At 60.7% G+C, this 8,064-nt stretch overlaps 1 long non-coding RNA gene across 1 annotated transcript; it reads right to left on the bottom strand.

Moving 5' to 3' along the window:
* Nucleotides 1-699: 699 nt before the first annotated feature.
* Nucleotides 700-7,868, bottom strand: LOC106695672. The gene is made up of 2 exons (XR_001346713.2): nt 7,591-7,868; nt 700-1,316 (listed from the first exon to the last, which is right to left on the bottom strand). It is a non-coding gene; the product is annotated as an uncharacterized LOC106695672 (long non-coding RNA).
* Between the last annotated feature and the right edge of the window lie 196 nt (nt 7,869-8,064).

Raw genomic sequence — 8,064 nt, 5'->3', positions numbered from 1 at the left:
CTCTAATACAGGTGTGTGCAACATACTAAAAGTTTACACCACAGAATGCCCTGTATTAAGAGCCATTAAAGCAGAGCAATGCCTTCTTTCCCTGGTTTGGGAACTGCCCCTCACCAGAACCTCAGCATTCTCCCAATGGACTATTTTGGGGGAATGTATTCCCTAGGCCTAGAATTTCTGCTTCCCATCCTTGGCAGGTCCCTTGTGACTATGTACTCAACCCCCCATGTTGGAGGTTTCTCGTACTCCCCGAGATCTGCTTCGTCCCTCTCTGCCACTTCCCTTGCAGGAGAACAGAACCGCAGATCAGAACTCCGCACTCACTTTATGTCCAAGACACATCCCAGTCACATATGCCCAACCTCCAAGGACACCCAATCACCAAAGTAGTTCTTAGTCCAATTCCCACCTTGGCTCATGCATGAGGTCACCTGATTGACGTGGGTCTTGCTTGGGCCCTTCCTGCATTGCTGGCTGACTCTCGATCCTGAGCTCAGAGTCCTCCCAGGGGTGATGGCTGTCCCACCTCACCGAGGCCGCTGCAACTTGGCAGCAGGGCACACCTCCTCAGGAGAGGGGTCCAATTTCCCCCTGTGATGACAAACGGGATCCTGGACGCACCCCCAAACTGTAAGAAATAAGGTGAGCCCCCCAAGTCAGGGGTCCTGGTAGAACACAAAGCACACTGGGAGCCAGGCAGCAGGCAAATATCTTTACTTCCAAGTGGAAGGGTGCACACACATGGTCTGGAAGCATGTGCACCCAATAGGGTGTCGCTCAGCTTTTTAATCTGATGCACGTGACCTGTCCCTCACTCCTGATTGGAGCTCAGGCGCACAGTCTTTCATGATTGGCTAATTCAAAGGGAGGGGTGGGCCTTTGCCATTTCAAGATGGTGGCCCCCAGGGAGCTGCAGGTCACACGGTCAACATAGCGGCTGCCAAGTCACTCAGCCCAACATGGCGGCAGCCAAACTGTTCTTTGACAGAAAAGGTGACTTGTTTATTCTCACAGCGGGAAGTTTGGTGGCTTAATGGCAGAATGAGGAAGGCGCCTGAGGGCCGCGAGCCTGCTCCCTTGCTGTCCCAGCAGCAGGCCCCTGGCGCTGGCTGCTGGCTCCCGGCTCCTGGCTTTGGAGCATGAAGAGCTATTGCGGATGTGTCTTTGTCAACAGGGAGCAGAGCTGGGTTTATGGAGAGACAGCTCCGGGCTCAGCGGGGAGCACGGTGGGTGGGGCAGCAGGAGGTCGGGTCCCTGCCGGGACAGGAGCTGTGGTGTCGGTGGCGTCGGGCCCTCTCCTGAGCCGATGGCCTCGGCTTCGTCAGGATGAAAGTAACAAAATGATAACCCGCCCAGGTGCTTTTGACCATCCACGTAGAACATGCTGGCGATGAAACGGGGCCACGCTGCCTCACAGGCAGGGGGCACAGCTGCCCCTCCTGGCGGGACTCACTCTACACGAGTGACACTAGTTCAGGGGACGTGTCCGGCTGTGTCCACTCAATACGCTAATCAATAGGACCTAATCGACAAGGTCTGCGTCCCCTTCTACAGGCACCGCACTGGTCCTGACTCCTGGCTCCCGTGTGGAGGCTGAATGCCCAGTGTTCCCTCCCCATAAGGGACCAAGACCGAGAGGGCTCACTGGACCTCATTGCCCCCATGAGCCTGGGACAGGAGCAGCAGGGACAAAGAGACCAGATGGCCCAGGACCCACCGTGGGCCGGGGACCTGGGGACCTGGGGTGGGTGTATCGCAACCACTCTCCCTGCTGCTCCCTGTGCTCTCTGGCCCCAGGCTTGGCGGTGCCTCTGCCAAGCTCCGACTGACCCCAGACCCTCAGGGCACCGGGGCTCCCAGTGAAGCTTGGAGCACAGCTTCGCCCCCTGGCCCCGTAGCATCCCAGCACCAGAGCCCAGCCCGAGCGCAGCCATGCAGGGTGGCCGCTGCGGACCCTGCGGACCCTCAGCAGGCAGCACCCCAGGATGCTGATGGCAGCCTCAGGGAGCTCGGATGCCCGTCAGTGCTGGTCAGAGGACTGGAGTACGAGAGCCCTGCCCGCCCCCGAATGTGCTGATTTGAAGATCCGGTCCCTGGCACAGGGGGCCTCTGCCTCTGGAATTAGCCCCTAGGACTGGAGACGGGATGGTGTGGACGCCCCTGGAGTCGGCAGGCTGTGGATGTTGGGGACCTGCCTTCCCTGCAGGAGCTCCCCCACCCAGGCAGGAGAGCTGGGCGTGGAGATCGGGGTGGAAATGCGGGGCAGGTCAGGCCCCACGCCCCTTGTTGGGAACACTCCTTCGCTGGGCAAACTTGCCCCGGAAATGGCCTCTGGGCCCACAGCTGTCCCACTGGCTTGGGCTGGGGGTCGAGGCGCTTCCTCTCCCACCTCTTCCACTGGCCTCAGCAGCTCAGACCCAGAGCCATGCAGCCTCCCCAGCCTCTGGCGTGTACCCTGCAGGCAGACGTCCACAGCCGCCGCCATTGCGTTGCCAGGCACCCCCACCCTCACCGACTCCAGCCCATGTTTGTGGGAACTCAGGCCCCTGGAAACTGGTCCCGAAGGTGCTGCAGGGAGGGTTCACCTGGCCTGAGCATCACCTCAAGGCCATTGTTCCCGGGAAGCCGCAGACACCCCGCCCGGTGTCAACAGTAGGAGGAGCTTTCTGAGTCTGCTGCGCTCGCTCCCCTGGTGAGGGCATCCCTGCTCACCAAGCCCAGGGTGGGGGGTGGGGGCGGCTGCTCAGTTTACGGGTGGGAGGCTGAGCCTGGTCTGAGATCCTGTAGCAGAGGGGCCGGGGCTGGAGCTTCCCAGCTCGGGGTCTGTGGGTCATACGTGCCTCCCGAAAGCGGGGGCCCCAGGGCACAAGCTGGAGAGGGCCTTAGCTCGGCCCCAGCTCCGCCGGGCGCAGAGCCCTCCTTGCTCAGGGCGTGGTCGGGCCCAGGGGCCAGCAGGGGGCAGGTCCCGATTCCCAACCCGGGAGGGGCTCCTCCCTCCATCGGAGGCCCCGGGCCTGCGGTGTGGGGGCTTCACGGGCAGCAGCCAAGCCTGGTCTGGGCAGGGTGCACGCCAGAGGGCGGGGTCCAATATGATGTGATGAGACTCCAAATGGGCCATTAGTTGGGGGCTCAGACCTCGCCAAGCATGAGGGACTGTGGCCAAATCCTGATGTGCTCTTGCGTTGCCTCAGAGGGGCCCGGCCTTGGGGGTCTCATGGCCTCAGTCCTGGGGACAGATCTCATGGGCACAGATGGGGTCTCCTAGGCGGAGTCCATCTCTACTGGTGCCAGGTTTGGGGCTGAGAGAGAGCAAGGTGGCTCAGAGTTGAAGGAGGAGGAGGAGGATTGGAAGGAGGACTGGAAGCTCCTGGAGGGTCACTTAGGCCTTCTCCCCCACCCAGGCCTGCCCTCCGCCACAGTGGCCTCCGATCCGCTCAGCAGCTCCATCCACAGCAGAGTAATGAAGACCTGGCCCTCCCCCCTCCTCCTGTCCTGGCCCTTCCTTCGAGGGCTCTGCATGGGAGGCTCCGGCAGGCGGCCAGCTGGCCGGGACAAGGGCTTGGCTGTGCCGCTGGCCTGTCAGGACATTCTCCTTTATTCACAGGGAGCTGAAGGCCAGGGGCAGCGCCCGAGGGCTTGGCTGTGCCGCTGGCTTGAGGGGCAGCAGGTGTCAGAGACCTGTTGTTCAGGTTCAGGTTCGGGCTGCCGGGATGGAGCCCCACACAAGCCGCCCGGCAGCCGGAGCCTGGCCCGTGAGCTCTGAAGGCCCTTGAGCTGGGGTGCTGCAGGGACCCCTTAGCTGTGGGCACAGGGACCTCCCCTTGAAGGAGCAGAGGAGTAATTGCCAGGTGACTCCTTACAATAGTGACGTAGTGGCAGTGACGATTCAGCAACTCCAGACACCCAGCCGGTGCCAAGTCCCTCCTCACGACAGGCCCCTCGCAGCTGAGGAAACAGGCTCAGAGGTGCCAGCCTTATGCTCCGGTCCAACCCTCACTCGCTTGCTTGTGGGTCAGTGGCCTGGAGACAGACCCAGTGCCCATCATTCTTCCTTATCACAAGCAAGTCGTCACTCGGCAGTGTTCCACCTGGAGGCCGGGCCTCCTCTGGAGTGTGTCCAGCGGAAATTAACTGCTTCGCAGGGGGCAGGCAGGGGGCAGGGGGTGGCGGCAGGGACGCTTAGAGCTGGGACTGGGAGCCCAGCCAGTGGGGGATCGATACCGATGCCCAGATACAAAGAGCCTGTAGCTGGTTCAGCTGTAGGGTACCAGCTGCACTTGAAGGTCGAAGGTCTTCCAGGGAGAGGAGACCTGCATGGAGATGGAGACGCCAGCCTGGAGCACATCCCCCGCCCCCCGCCCCCAGGGCTGTGGGAAGCGAAGGACGCTGGGCTAGGTGTGGTCTGCTGGGCAGCAGGCCCTGCCTGGCTCCCACGGGTGTTTCCCAGCTTAAACCCAGATCGTGGGAGAGCGTCGCCTTTGGGCTGCTGTCCACTCCCCCTGCAAGGGAGACACTGGTGCTTTTTAGATTCCAAGCTGGGAAGCAGCCACCTCTCCCCTCCCCCTGGTCACAGCGCCTGTGCGGCCTCCAGGAGACAGGCACAGTATCTGCAGCGGTTCTCAACCTGTGGGTCGCGAACAATGAAAATATATCCTGCATATCAGATATTTACATTGCGATTCATAACAGTAGCAACATTACAGGTATGAAGTAGCAACGAAAATGATTTTATGGTTGGGGGTCACCACTACATGAAGAACTGTATTAAAGGGTCACGGCATTAGGAAGGTTGAGAACCACTGGGTCACTAATGGGTGTGTGGAAGGGAGTGCGGTCCGAAGGGGAGACATGGTCCGATGTCACATTTCTGCAGCACGTGGCTTTCAGAACTTGTGCTGCCAGAAACGGGCCAAGATGGCGCAGAGCTGGCCTCTCCCTCTGGCGAGAGTGGGGGCGGGGTGGTGGTGGGGGATACAGACAGCTGGGTGGGGCGCTGTCCGTGGTGCTGAGGGCAGGGCCTGAGGGGTGTGGTGGCAGGTGGAGGCTTCTGGCCCAGGAGGACACTTGTTTCCCCGAGTGGTCAGGGTGGCCTGGGGGCTGGACACAGCACCCTTCCCACAAGGTCTCACGGGACTGTGTGCTGGACAAGGGCTCCTGCCGTGGGATCAGACCCCAAGGCCAGGCCAGGTCCCCCTAATAGTCGGAGAGAAGGCACCCAGGCCCAGCCTAGGGCTGTGCTGGGCGGGGTCCCCTCTGTGCCGGGGAGGGTCCCACGGGCAGGACTGGTTGAGGAGACTGCTTCAGGGACAGCCTGGTCGGTGACCCCAACCGGAGGGAGGGCAGGGTGGCCTCGCCAGGCCAATGAGGCGAGAGCCACTGAATTCCCTCCTGCTCCATCCCTGACAGGTGACAGGACGGTTGGCGTAGTGAGCACGATGGCTCTGACCCCTCCCAATTCCCAGCACCCTCACTCCTGCCTGACCCACTGTGGTCATCACTTTCCCTCCTGGGGTCTCACCCCCTGCAAGTGCAGGGGCAGCCCAAACACCTGGGTCCTCTCGGCCGAGTGGACGGGTCCGGGCCAGCATGGGGTGAACGCGCGGGGGCCCAAGTGAGCTTGGCCTCCCTGGTGCCCGCTTGGCAGGCCTCTATTCATCCCTCCACCCACCAGTCACCCAGCCACCCCTCCACCCACCCACCCACATTCTCTCACTAAACACATGTGCACAGCCACGGCCGAGAGCCAGGCACCCTGTGTGGAGCCCTCATGAACTCACATTCCTGGTGGGGGCGGGGGGAGGCCCCTGGAAGACAGGCAGTATGATGTCGGGGGTGAAGAGTCCGGGAAGGGAGAGGAAAGGGGGTGATGGGGCAAAAGTGAGGGGCTAGAGACAACACATCTGGAAAGCTCAGTTCTGAGGGAGCCCCACGCCTTGCCTGTCCTCCCTCGGGGGTATTTGGGCTTTGAAGGGCTGTGGCTGACCCAGGGAAGAAATGGAGGAGCCTCGATGGCAGTGTCGTTGGTGGGACGAAGGTTTGGGCGGGGCAGGGAGGGACATCTCCTGTCCTGTAGCTGAGGCCTGGTGAAAGGTGAAAGGACACGCAGGACCCTGCCTCCAGCATCACAGAAGCCCCACTGGTCCTGGTGCTGCTGGCCGCTCTCCTCCTCCAGGCCAGCCTCCCGTGGTCCTCACATGCTTCCCCCACCCTCTGTGCGGCTTGGACTGGGCACCCGGCCAAAGCTCCCACCTTCAATTCAAATCCCTGTTTATGTCAAGAGCTGTTACCATGGAAATGTCCTTGGGACAGGGAGAGGGTGGAGAGGGCAGCAGCGGGGGGTGGGGACACTTTCCTGCAGAGACACTTTCCACTCCAGAGGGGCCGGCATTGGCTGGGGGTGCATTGGGAGGGGCCTTGGAGGTGCTGCCTCCCTAGCCCCACTCCCATGATCACCCTCAGAGGACACGTCCGGCCACCAAGGCCGGAGGCTGGGGGGTGGAGGTGCCCACGCTCCAGAGTTGGTCTCATTTGTCTGTGAACCAGGGTTTCCTGTCCTGAGAAACGGTTTCAGGAGCAGCCAGGGGGAGGGGCCTTGAGGTCTGGAGTAAGACTAATTCAGAGGCTTCGATGATTACAAGGTTCCCCAAACCAGTGATTTCCAGGGGCACAGGTGGGGAGAAAGGCCTTACAAATTGATGAGCTAGGCCAGTGATGGCGAACCTATGACACGCGTGTCAGAGGTGACACGCGAACTCATTTTTTTGGTTGATTTTTCTTTGTTAAATGGCATTTAAATATATAAAATAAATATCAAAAATATAAATCTTTGTTTTACTATGGTTGCAAATATCAAAAAATTTCTATATGTGACACGGCACCAGAGTTAAGTTAGGGTTTTTCAAAATGCTGACACGCCGAGCTCAAAAGGTTCGCCATCACTGAGCTAGGCCAATGAATCTAGCTGCATCAGCAAACCCACGTGAGGTTGGGCAGAAGTGTGTGCGTGCACATGCAGGCAGTCCTGTGTCTGCTGGCGCCAGGAACAGTGGGCCTGCTGGCCTCGCCAGGCCCTCTGGCTGAACTCACCTGTGGGAATGGCCAGGAGAGCCACCATCCCAACTGCTCGTGCCAAAGCGAAGGGAAACAGCTCAGTGCGGGCCGCCTGTGGCTGCCGCAGCCCCTCCCTGAGCAGACTCCAGCCCAGGGCAATCCCAGCACCCACCAGGCCAGGGGTGGGTCCAGCCTGACTGCTGAGTCCTTGGGCCACATCAGCTCTAAGTCTGAGGCTCCCTGCATCGGAGCTGCCTGAAGATAGTTGTCATAATGACAGGTTTGGAGACCATCGTCCCGGCTGAATAGTCTCTGAAGGTGAGAGGCCAGAACCTGGAACTTAAGCAAACTCCCCTGGCACCTGCCTGAGTAACTGCCCATGTTCCCTGGGGCTACGTTCCTGTGTGCCCCTTCCTCCAGGAAGCCTTCAGAGCTTGGCCCAGCTCATCATGCACCTGTCTCTTCCCTGCCTCCAGCCTAACACTCATGGGAGGCCCCGTAGGATGAGCCGAAACGCAGAGGCACAGGGAGCAGCCTCACCTGGAAAGTGTGCCGCAGGGTGATGGGACATGGCCCACGTCACCTTATCAGCCAGTGACAAGCCCCGCTGTGCCCCACCTTCCGGACTGCCAGCTGCGTGTGGTGATGGCCTCTGCGTCACAGGCGTTCTGACGTAGTTGGAAGAAACCCCGCTGGGAGCACAGTTGGCTCTTCCCCTAATAAAAGATTGAGAAATGGGCTCTGCAAACTGTGACCTCCGGCGCTGTCCCTTCAACTTGTTCTGTGACCGTGTAGAGTCGGGGACTTCTCGCCAAGATGGGAAACGAAGGGGCTGAGCACGCTCTCCCACTCGGGGGTCTCCCACTCGGGAGTCGCTAGCACTCGCCACCCGCCCTGGGAGTGGGGCTCCGGCTGGTCTAACCCTGGGGTTTGCCTGCCACAAGGCGGGGCGAGCTGAGCGGCCAGGGAAAAGTGGTTCAAGGGCCTTCTTCTCCTTCCTGGCACCAGTCAGGG

This window comes from Myotis lucifugus, unplaced genomic scaffold (assembly GCF_000147115.1).
Source record: "Myotis lucifugus unplaced genomic scaffold, Myoluc2.0 scaffold_2158, whole genome shotgun sequence".
In the NCBI taxonomy this organism is placed as follows: Eukaryota; Metazoa; Chordata; class Mammalia; order Chiroptera; family Vespertilionidae; genus Myotis; species Myotis lucifugus.
This window is presented reverse-complemented; position numbering and strand designations above follow the sequence as displayed.